Source organism: Polyergus mexicanus, unplaced genomic scaffold (genome assembly GCF_030449975.1).
Source record: "Polyergus mexicanus isolate NDT 795.1 unplaced genomic scaffold, iyPolMexi1.0 SCAF_19, whole genome shotgun sequence".
NCBI classification, from domain to species: domain Eukaryota; kingdom Metazoa; phylum Arthropoda; class Insecta; order Hymenoptera; family Formicidae; genus Polyergus; species Polyergus mexicanus.
Window position 1 is genome coordinate 2498238 of NW_027223339.1, and position 12778 is coordinate 2511015.

The following is a 12778-nucleotide window of genomic DNA, read 5'->3' on the forward strand; positions in this document are numbered from 1 at the left end:
GAGTCAGTAGTGGTGCTTACGCCACATCGATTTCAGGGATTCGTCGTCGTTTTTGTCTCGCGCGACGACACATTCAAATAAGTAAGGTTCATCCCCGCCGATTCCCTCGCCCAGGGACGGTTGCCTCCACGCCATCCCATAGGTCCTTCTTTCGCCTTCACTCGCTTCCCCCTACGTCGGCACGAGGGATGGGTCGCGACGAGATTAAAAGAAGAATCAATAGCGTCTCTCGTCCCCTCCCCCTCCCCCCCTCCCCCCGTGGAGGTAGGTGTCCCCTTTCGTCCCGCTATCCCGCGCCGGAACCCCGCAACCTCAAAGGCCCTCGCCATATATTGAAATGCTCTAAGAGAGGACTGCCTCGAAGCCGTCCCACCTACGTGCTCTTTTGCAACACAGCCACCACCTATACGTGGGTGGCCGGCGGGTGAGAGGGGTGGCCACCCTTTCGTTTTCGCCCCCTGCCCTTGCTCCCTGCGAACACACTCGCTACTCTTTCGGTTCCTCCTGGACAAACACTGTACGAGTGCTGCTTCGTCTTCTTCATCGCCGTCTCTTCTTCTTCTTCTTCTTTCTTTCTAAGTCTATCTCTTCGTCTTCTGGCTTCCGTATACATTTCTCTTTTACTTGGGTGTAGATTTCGCGAACTCTCTCCTCTTCTATCGCACTAGGACACTCGTCGCGCCCCTCCCTCCCTTCGTCAGGGAGCTTTCTCGTGCTTCTCATCTTTTCAGACCTTTACGAACCCCGAGGGAGGATGAGGAGCGGGAGGGCGGGCTGCTCGTAGGTTGAGAACGGAGGAATTGTCAATTTCTATCCCCTTCCTTCTTTCTTCTTGCATAGTGAGATAAGGAGATCCTTCACGAATGATTTTCGCGGAAATAGCGCCGGCGAGTCTTTGAATCCACCCTTTTGGATCGACGAGCCGCCGCGAGACTTCACGACGAAATGCACGTCACGTGAAATCACCCCGGAGATTGCTCGGCCATTGTAGCGATAGACGACAAAACGCGTTATATCGTAAATTGCCGATCACCTTTATATAGTGATCCTCGTGCGATCACGCGAAAGACTTATTTAGGTAGATAAACGCAAATATATTTACGTAACTCATGTATAATTGTGACCGCACGTATTTTGTCTCACATGAGTAGACAAATAAAGGCGAGTAAAGAAGGTATATCATGTGTCGTGCATATTAATAATAGATTCGAAATATTGCGCATACATTAATCTATTTAGTTACGCATATATATGTGTATATTATACATACATATTTTTTATTATATTTATATATATTATTTTATATTTATTAATAGCAGATAGGAATGCATATGTTATGTTCAAGTTTAATTCCTTAAGCACAGGATAAACAGCTCAAGAGCAAGGAAATGCTTTCCCGCCTTAAATTGTTAGTCGCAATGCATATTAAAGCGAAGATACTTTTTTTTTTTTTTTTTTTTTTACGGAGTCAGGCGAAGCGCGCGCTTCTCCGGGGACTTCGTCCCTCTTCCTCATTCTCATTCCCCAGCACTTTGAATTTGGCACCGCGAAAATTGCCAGCCACATTTTGCGGGCTAGCTCTGACAAGGTGAATATTTTAGTGGCACCCTGTAGATTGTTTGGCTTCACATACATATGCGCGCACACGTGAAACTCGGTTGGAGATACGCCTCGGTCAACATCGTCGAAAAATGTATTAAAGGCAAACACATGCATCCTAAAGAGGTTGGGCTATCCACCTCCCTCTTGGATCCCCCCCCTCCCCCTCCCCCTCCCCCCTTCGCCCTTCTCTTTCCATCCCGCGGCATACGTGTCTACGTATTCGGGCAGAAGATACTTGTGCCAAGCCTCTATGTTTTATTTCCTCCTTTAGATACATCCGCCAATTATCTCAGGTGCACACACGTGTGTATGTTCGATCGCTGCGCTCGCGTTTGCGATGAGAGTCTATTTTCAAATTACTGGCGATGATATTAATATACTTAAAATGTTATAACAGTAAATTGTGAGGCGAAAATGGGAAACGGTTAGGAGAATGTAATATATATCAACGTGTTTCTCTTAGAATTTTTTCATGGAAACTGTTGTACGTAATAATGATAATGTATATGATTAGACGCACGTATATCCTGAATAATTAAATATACACTTAACTCTAAAATAATTTTGCTTATGTTTCATAATATAATTGAATATTTATATTTATAAGTATTTTATAATCTGGATACACACCCCCGGTATAATATTTTGAAGATTAGATTGGATATTTTCTGCAAACAAAATTTTCAAAGACGCGCTTTAAATAAATATATGAGGAAATGTTACATGTGCAAAATAATTACGAAAAAGAAAAGCGTAGAATTAGATAAATAACGCATTTTTTTTTTGGGAGGGGGGGGAGGAAATACCGTTTTTGTATCGTCATATATAAAATGCTTTTTAATAAACTGCATCGTATATAACCGCTATTTTTTATTTAACTTTTTTTATTACATAATGTGTTATTTATTATATAAAAGCAAAAGATGTATACAGAAATTACAAGATTGTGATTTATATAGTTATTCTTTGTCAATATATCAATACTATTACTTAAGAAAATATGCAATATACACGCATACATAGTGAGATCTTTTTTTTTAACAAATTTTTTTTCTCTCGATTAATAGATGATAGAGTATCTTTTTTATTTTTAACATGTTTTTATTAATAAAATATTTTAAGTATATTTAAAGAAAATGATTATTGAATATTAATCCTGGAACAATGTAATAATAAATCCTTGAGAATGTGTTACAATTTTGTAACACAAATGTTTTACTCGAATGTTTAAGTACACTTTTGCATTTTGCACAATTTTAGCCAGAAATATAAGTTATATTCTTTCAAATTTTGAGATGAATGTACCATCCTGTTCAGATTCACATTTATCGCAAATCAGATCTACGATTGCTGCGAGATGTCGCCCGGGGGATGGGGAGGGGGGGGGAGCGGGGGATATCGTCCATATTAATTATATATGAAACGAATAACGCGCTCGGACACGAAAGAGAAAATTCTCAACAATTCAACCGTGTAACAGGAATTATGTGGCGCGGAACGAGTTATTATTTACTTATTAGACGCTCGGCTCCTTCTCTCTCTTCTTTCGCTTTGCGCGGCTTCTCTCGCTCTCCGTGGGGGTGTGAAAATGAACTGAGGTCGGCCCGGTAGAAATTAAAAACGTGACTCCACCGAGCGCGCGGGTAGCTTCATCGTGCGGCTAACGAGAAGATACGACCTCCTGGCAAGCGCGTATATAGGTATGGTCATCTCATGTGTTAAAGCGCGTGAAGATGTACGTTTCTTACGTACCGGGTGGCACGATTCTAAATCGACGATACATACGTCCGTGAAATAACTGAGCAGCAATGAGATAGCTGAAGTGCAACGTTAAACATCTAATATATCGATTGTGTTATATCGAAATTGAATTTTGTATTACTCCACATATAAGCTATTTTATTATATCCATTTGTCTTCTTAAACATATACATTTTATCTATTTTCTAAATAGTTTTGCGCTACCGATATCCGGAATTTAATGTGCAACAATAAATTTTCGACGAATCCGCTTTGACTTTATATATCGTTTTACAAAGTAAAAGCAAAGATATCTATATTGGTGTGTATATAAGCTGATAAAAACTGAAGATACGAAAAGTATATTTTGTGCAAGGTAATTTTAATTTACATTAATGGATTTACATATATTTACGTTGATTGCATCATGATTTTAATTAGGTCACTAATTTGTTCTAATGTTTGCAATTCATGGAAAATGAATTCAAGGCGAATAGATAGTTTCTCGTAATTTGGCGGATATTATTGCAGTGTGATCATAAAGAATTAAAGAAAAGTTCACAATATGAAAAAGATAAGTTGAATAAAGTTGTATCGTATGTAATCGTCTTAATATCGTCCTGTGACGTAAGCTTTAGATACGTGACATGCTTTATCCGAACCAACAGCGTTAACAAGCTTACAGCTATCTATTGATTTATGACAATACCAATGTAATATAGCAAATGCGATAAAATGTGATATCAGGATAAAATGTTAATAAAGCAACGAATATTTCGCGGATATGAAAACAAAAACGAAATAATTACTGTTTATAATGGACATTTAAATTTTTGTATGGATAAATAGAAAAAATATATATAAATTTTTCTATTAAATTTACATATTGACATATTTTATATTATTCTCTTTAATTGCTTTAGTTTAATATTATTTTTTACGAAGAAAATTGTTTTGTGTGTTTCGGTGACTTGGGAGAAAAATAATATATACATATAGAAACTATGCATCGGGTTCGATACAAATTGTTTTGTAGATACGTACTACTGGCACACAAGTAATATTAGATATTTTGATACGTAATGGCGTGGATATATACTCGATACGAATGAGTGGAAATGGTTAGGATAGACGGAAACTGTATATAGGTGAATTTATTTCTGCATTTCCTTGTATCGTGGAGACTTTTCTCTATAGATTCTTTGTAATTCTGGAATTTCGAGCATAATACAGTTGAAATGTACGCGCGTCATTATCAAATCATTTTTTTTTTTTTCCATTTGATTCATTGAGGTCATCTACATAATTTGCACAACACAATCGTTAAGAATAATAATTTTATTTTTCAAGAATTTTGAAGATTTATCGGATACAATTGTTTCAAAATAATCTTTTATAAAAATCTTTCATCTGTAAAGTGATTATAGATTTTGTATCTTTTTTCTAAACTGTTTCTTTTCAAAACTCTCTCTCTCTCTCTCTCTCTCTCTCTCTCTCTCTCTCTCTCTGAAAGAGAAAGAATACACAATAGTATTTCATATGGTTCAATGATTGAATTATTAAGGGATAGATTCTCGCTGTTCGCCAGATTCCCCCGTTTTCTCAACCAGGTGCGCCTTTAAATGAGATATCGCGGAGGATGTCTTTTTACACTGGCAAATTATGCAAGGTACCGCGGGCTGTATCTTTCAGAATGCATAATGCGACAATGGCGCGATAACGCGCGCGCGAAATGAGTCGTCTAGCGTCTTATGCAAATCTTTTCGAAAGGAGCACTTTGTAATGGGCAATAACGTTAACACCTGCTACCTCGTAGAGCGTATCCCGTATAATGGAGAAATGTTTTTATGCACGGCGTGTCGTTAAATTTATATAGAGACACTCGTCACTCTCCCGGCGTGCCGCCATTACAACGCGGATAGGTTGAGTTAAGCGCGATGCAGAAACCTGCAACGAGGTTTGACGAAATGGAAAAGAGCACTGCCTCAAAACGACATTAATATTTTGAGGTTTCGAAATTAACATAATGCTCGTTCCGAGTCGTTTCGGCTGATTATACGCTCCCCGTTTTTCATGAATATATATTATTACTAACTATACGCTCTTTCTTTCTCTCCCTTAAGATATAAATGTAGTATTTATGTATCTTATTTATTTATTATTATATATATGCATTTTCCACAAAATTTTTTTATAAATCATATTGAGAATGGATTGGATATTATAGGTATTATTTTTTATTATAAATGCCCGAGAAAAAGTGGACGTAAGTAAAATATATATAATCTTATATAAGTTCACTTTTATGCTTAAATGGCTTTATAGTTGACGTTTGTATTTTGATCCGATTACTACATATAATTATTATCTTACTTGAATAAAACTATTACTGTGACACATTAGAGATCTTTTTTATTAGGGAAAGTACACTTATATGTGTAAGAAGACCATCTTTTTTTTTGCCTGAGAAGCGATTGAAGAAAAATAGATGTGTTACTTTCCCTAATTAGCGAGCTGTTACAGATATCCTTTTCTTTTGCATCCAGATATCGATCCATTATGCGACAGATCGATGGTGTTCTTCAATTTTGAAGAAAGATAGATACACACTAGATCAGAGTTAGCATACGAAACGATATTGCGAAGGAAAGCGTTTCGTTGCTCCGTGGTGCAGGGGGACTTGACAGCGTCTACGAGCTTTAGTATAGGGGTATAGTCTCCTCATTCCTTTTCTCTCCGAAAAGTTACGGGTGGCTGGATGGCGTATATTTTACGTGCCGCTTTTATTTCGATACGATGGGGTTTCGATCCCCGTCCAAACCTAATTTGCGTTCCATCTCGCGAGCAAACACTCTTCGAGAACGAGACGGCCGGATAGCCCGCGAGCGCGTCTCTTCCCCATTTCCCTCCCTTCTTCTTACTTCCGTCGTAATCCTTCTCTGACACGAGCTACCAGCGACACTGTTATACGCCATAAGCACACAAGAAAGGTGTACCGCGAGCGTTGGGCGTGCTCTTTGAACTAGCTCGAATTTCCCGCAGGGCGTGATCTGGCCGATACGAAAATGCATCACTTCTATTTTCAAAGAAGTGACCAATCTGATATATTTATCTATTTGCGCTTGATAGACGATTTGGATTTTATACAAAAAGAATTCTGTGTTTAGTATCTCCGTGATATAAATATATAAAAGATCATAAATTAATGTACTAAATTAATCATTTTTTTAAACAATATTTCAAATATAAGAGAAAGAGATTCAATATATTATATAAGAAGATATACAAAAATATTGTATTATATTGTTGTATATAATACGAATAGAACTAATTTTTATTTAAAAAAAAAAAAAAAATTTCTTTTTTTGTTAGTCAAACTTATTTAATTTAACGTATATATTTATTGCGATATAAAAGTTTAATGCTACATCTTGCGAATTCCAACGAAGTTTTTTTCATTATTCTAATTTTGAAATCAGAAATAGTTGTTTAAAAAAATTTGTTTTGTTTCTGTATAAATGTCGTAACTATATGAGGTCTTACTGACACTAGAAAAAAAAAGTATAGCTTATTAAAATAATTAAAATCCACATACTTACTGTATAATAGCTTTCGTTGAAATAAATCTTTCCATCTTGCCAGAAATGACGAAAGCGGAAGAAACTCAATTTAATTTCTATGTGAAAATAGCTAAGCAGTACGTCAAAACCAGCGCTGTCATCCTGATAGAGCTCAAGGAAAGCAATAAATACGCAGGAATATCGATTTTCTGATAAACTAGCGTTTAATAGAATACGTCGAGATTCTTTTGGTACAGTCTGATTTTAATAGTTGGGTTTTCGAAAGCCCAAACGAGCTTGTAATTTAGCGTGCAGGGATCGAAAGACAAGAGGGATGGAACAGATAATAGGAGATGTATTTTAAATTATGGCAACTCGATAACAACGATGATTATATGCCGAATGCAATTATAATAGTGCAGTCGTTCAATCGCAATAATTAAGACGAGAGTTTCGCACAATTTAATAAGCACAAGTAATTTATATATAGCTGATTGATATATAATATTATTTCGTAAAACGTTATTTTTGCGCAATGTGGAACGTAGGGGATATATAATCAGCAACATATTTTACCACGTGAACACCGATCGTGCCGAGAAAGGCGAGCACGAGTCGTGATTGAAAATATGGCAGTCAAGTCGTCGTCGTTGCTGCCGATAAGCGAATTTATCACGCGACATTGGTTCTTCAAGCGAGCGTGTTTCGCGTCTCTATGTAAATTGCGGGTGAACTAATATCTCGCCAGTCGGAAATAGGGTGCCTGGCAAACCGGAAATAAAATGAAATCCAGCGTAATAGAATGGCAGTGCCGGTTAACAGCTCGCGCGTCCGCGACAGCGTTCGCGATCGAGCGCTGATCAAATTTTCGACGATATTGTCATGTAATTCTGTGATTCTTTTTTTTTAGACATAATTCGACAGCTTATGTATTAGCTCAAATGTATTCACAATTTGTTTTACTTTTTTTATTTTTATATTCCGATACTTTTACAATATATATATATATTTTTTTTCATAGTCGAACCCGTAAGTTATTTTCGTGCAAACTTGACTTATATTATTTATAACTTAAAAGTTTGTAATGGAAATATTATTTAACAAATATATTTAATTAATAATATAATGTATATAACGTATGTATGGTGTGTGTGTGTGTGTGTGTATGTGTGTGTGTGTGTGTGTGTGTGATAACATGTATAATTTAATATTAATAATTAAAAATGTGGTATTTATTCTAGTTAATTGTATTTCTTTTAGTTAATCCATTCAAATTTAATACACCTAACTGCATGGGCAGTATTATTTAGATATTAATAATGATAGAAAAGAAAATTCTCTTTGTATTATATAATATATATGTATATATCAGATATTGGTCATTTACGTTATGCTTCAGTGGCGTTTTTGAAACTTAAAAAAAAATCCTATCCTTTTATCAAAGAATTCATTATAAATTAACGCGTGAAGAAGTATATTTCAGTTGCCACTTTCTCTCGAGGTTGATCCAAACTTCGCAAAAAAACAAAAAACAAAAAAAAGAAAAGGAAAGCGAATGCTATAGCAAACGAATACGTAATAAAATCATTGAATATCTCGCAAAGGAGATTTCTTTAAAATAAAATTTCATAGAGCGAACGCGAAGTTAACCCAGAAGGCATTTGTTGGCTTTGAATGACGGATTAGGAACGAGGCATTATTTTACATCGTAATAGTCTTCTTCTTCTTCGCTCCTCTCATCACCCATCATGCCGTCCTCGTTCTTTAAATGACACTTTCCTTGACACGAAGATAACGTTTTCGAGACGACGCGCTATCGCTCGCATATCGATCAGACTGGTTGAAGCCGGAAGCTGAAGATTTTCAAATCTGAAATGATTTCTGTGTTCGCATGCATTGTGCGCTAATTAATGTCAAAGCTAGAGGGAAAAGGAAGATGGAAACAGGAAAGAGAGGGAGAGTTTCGGCTCGCTCGCTGCAAGACTGTACGCAATTAATTGCGTTGGCATAATTGCACGTACTCATGAATGAAAATAATAATATGCGCGATAAATATTACACGCACTCTCTATCTCTCGTTTTAGAGGGAAAGATGAGGGAGAGGTTCGGGTAATTCTGCAATGTTGCAGATTATATATAGTTTCGGTGTATCATATATATATATATATATATATATATATATATCCAATAATATGTAATATCATCATATCCTTCATCATCATCATTATATTTACTGGTATAATTAATTACTCGCTTAGATATGAAACCTAATAGGAACATGATTGCACCGTGCCCGTTTTTTCCGCACAATGTTGGCGTCTCCGATTGCGGCTCCGCCGCCTCTTTCCTCTTCTCGTTCTTTCCATTCTTTTCCCCTTCCGTTCTCGGGGCTCGCACATCAATGCGCGTGTCTCGTGCGTATCTCTCGCTTCGTGCCTATACAGGTACAACCGTATTTGGTGTCATAATTGTCGTCGTCATCGTCATTGTCATTATCATCGTCACGATACATTTAAGCGTGACACGTTCTCCCTTTGCCATCGTTACAGAATCGAAAAGCGCGTGCGCGATTTTATGCATATATATATATATGTGTGTGGCACTGTGAATGGATAATAATAAGTCTGTACGCTTAACGCAAAAGACGCATAGATCTTAGAGCCATGTGACCGAACGGACTAGCTTTGTGTCTTTTGTCTCCCCCGTACAATTATTGATCGCGTAAAATCATTACCCTCTGCGCGACGCGACGAGCCAGGAGGTTAAACGGGGGTGGGGTGGTGGGGGAGGGGAGGGGTGGGGGGGTGGAGGGGGAAAGGGTTCAGTGAAACGAGTCCGCGAGGCTGACTAGAACCGAAGGTGCGAGACTTATATACTTAACATCGAAGATACGGTGAAACACTACGAAACGTATTTGTGTTCGCGGAAAAAAAAAAAAAAAAAAAAAAAAAAAAAAAAAAAAAAAAAAGCTATGCATCGCGGGAAAATTCATAGTCTATTTTTTCTCATCGAGAAACATGCACGAGATGTATCTCCCCCCCCCCCTTTCTTCAAAGCGCGAAACATTCGTCAGTCATATTCGATACGCTATGCGCCGTCATCGTTGCTGTTGTCAACGTGTTGTTTTGCAAGCTGTCGATAACGCATTTGTCTCGCTGTCTCGGTGTCGCCGATCTCTCTTTGCGCCTCCGCGTTTTACAAAAAAAGGGCCCACAGCAGCGAGAGGCGCGAAAAGAGGCGTCTTTTTTATAGGCGTCGTTGTCCATTGAAAAGAAAGTCTTTCCAAGCGATGAGATTTCACTCGATCGATCTTACGTTCGATTTGGCCGAATCGCATGCCGAGCCGCGATACGCGTGGCGCCAACATCATCGGGGTTGCCCGGGACGGCGTTTCGGGTGCCCTTGCGCCGTCGGTGGGTATGCGGACCCACCAGTGGCTCACGGTGTGCCCTATAGTGAGTACATATAGATATACACATGGCAATCTCTCACAAGAATTAGTCGCTATCGTTATCAATTAGTATCCATTATTAATTAATAGTCAATCAAGTACCGCTCGAACAAATTCGCAGGTCAATCGGCAATAATGATGCAATAATAATTGTAATAATAATGACAATAGTGTAATAACGTAATAATAATAATGGGATGGTAATAGTAATAATAATTATTATTATTACAATTATAATGATAATAATAATCGTAATAATGGCAATAATTGCAATAATAGTCACAATAGCAATATAGGCAATCGATAAAGTTAATAATAAATAGACACGTTCAACGCATTTTAGTAGAAAAACTCAACGAGATTACAAAAATGAAAAATCTTGGACGTCACCGTAGCCTCTTCCCGTCGTCGAACGGTTCTACCGACGCAATAACTCCGACCGTTTGCTCGATCGAGCACGACACGCTTATATATGGTCAGTGTCATCGGGTGTGCATAAAGTACATATATAGCAAGCTCGCACGAATTGTTCCGACCGTATCTCTTCTCTCTTCCGCATCGGCGAAAAGTTGTCTTGTAAAAATGCGCTCTTGATGCGTTCGCCCTCGCGTTTGCCCGATGTCAATCGTCGACCGCGTCGCGCACGCGGGAACAGAGAGACGGACGAATTGTCATCGTATCGATCGTTGTATCTTATATACGCGGGAGAGGCGTCCGGGTATTTCGTATCGACGGGAAAGAAAAAACGGCGTCGGCGACGTCGACCGCGCTTAAAATTTTTCTTTCGCAACGCAGTAATATATATATATATATATATATATATATATATATATATGTATATGTATATGTATATAGCATTCGTTTCTCCTCATTTATATCGTCAGTTCATCACTCCATTACATAATTTCCGCGTACGCTCAATCACTCACTCATTGTTGATTTTTAGGAACAGCTAGCGAGGTTCGGTTACTCTATCACGCAATCTCCCGTACTCGAAACTCAAAACGCGCCGGTTTTGCGTACACGCGCACGTACGTAGTACGCGTTTTGAGAATCACGCTCGTTATGCGACGCGTAGCTCCGAGTTCATACACTAAATTCGATTTCAGTGTCGCGTGTATATATGTGTATCTGTGTACGTATGTGTGTTCGATTCGTGTGTCGATGAATAATTAACGATCCTTACGATAAAAACGCGTCGCCCTCCTCTACTTCCTCCGCGAGCAAATTCCAAGGACCAAGATCGCGACGGACACCGTCGAAGAGCGCATCTCCTTGTGCGTTCAAGTGCATTCTCGCTTTTTTTTTTTTTTCTTCTTCTACGATTCTAACACGTATGTAGGTAACGCGGGGAAGGGAAATATGTGAATTTCGCTTCTCTCTCTCTCTCTCTCTCTCTCCCTCTCTCTCTCTCGCAGTCTAAGCGTCTCGGCTTTTTTAAGCGACGCTTTTTGGAACATCTTGCCTCGTGCTAATGAAAGTGAACAGAGTTATCCTTTTGCAATAATTCTGAAGAGACGGTACGAATTTGCGGTCGCTAAACTCGCGCGACGATCGCCTTAATTAATATTCTACGGGATTCGATCGCGCCCGTAATTATTAATTGTCTTATTTTGCGAGGTATCGGTTTAGTACTCTGCGTTGATACCACTGCTTAATTTTCCCGGTACGTCCTGTAAAGGTGGATCGTGCCGGTCGGAAAGACGATCGGCTGAGAGAGAATTTTGATATTAACGATTCGATTAGATGTTTTTGTTAGTATACGTGTGCAGTATGTGTGTGTATGTATGTATGTATGTATGTATGTATGTATGTGTGTGTGTGCGTGTGTGTATTTCTTGGAATATGTAAATGTATACTAGTTCAACGCTGTAACGTTTATATAGATAATAATCAATACATGACCACGTACATATAAATATAATATCGTAAATCTATAATAATAATATAATAATAATAATAATTCAAATATAATATTAATAATCGCATTGTTACAACTTTACGTTAGAAAAAGCATCTTTTGCAGACAGGAACCTCGAGTTGCTTAGTATCTTAAAAATAATTATTACTTTGCGTTTCGTTTGATCTTGACGACCACCATACGTGTTTAAACGTCCTCGTATCTCTCAGAGACTACCTCCCTCCCACCCCCCCCTCTCTCTCTCTCTCTCTCTCTCTCTCTCTCTCTCTCTCTCTCTCTATCCCTTCTCGAGCTTTCTCCGAGCCCTGTATCTCTAAAAACGAACGCGCCCAATTCGTCGGTACATTTCTCTAGCCACAGCATCGCCCATCGTTTCACGCGATACTCATCATCTCGTTCTTTATCCAATATCCGCAGTATACTCTTTTTTTCTTCTTTTTTTCCTACCCTAATGATTCGCGTGTAAATTCAAGACTGCGGCGCGTGAAACACCGCGGTTTTTTC

The 12778-nt window shown here is 38.3% G+C and overlaps 1 long non-coding RNA gene across 1 annotated transcript in view; it reads left to right on the forward strand.

The window, feature by feature from the left end:
* Positions 1-12778, forward strand: part of LOC138941438 (uncharacterized) — a 116012-nt gene that overhangs the window by 30058 nt on the left and 73176 nt on the right. The window lies entirely within an intron of this gene.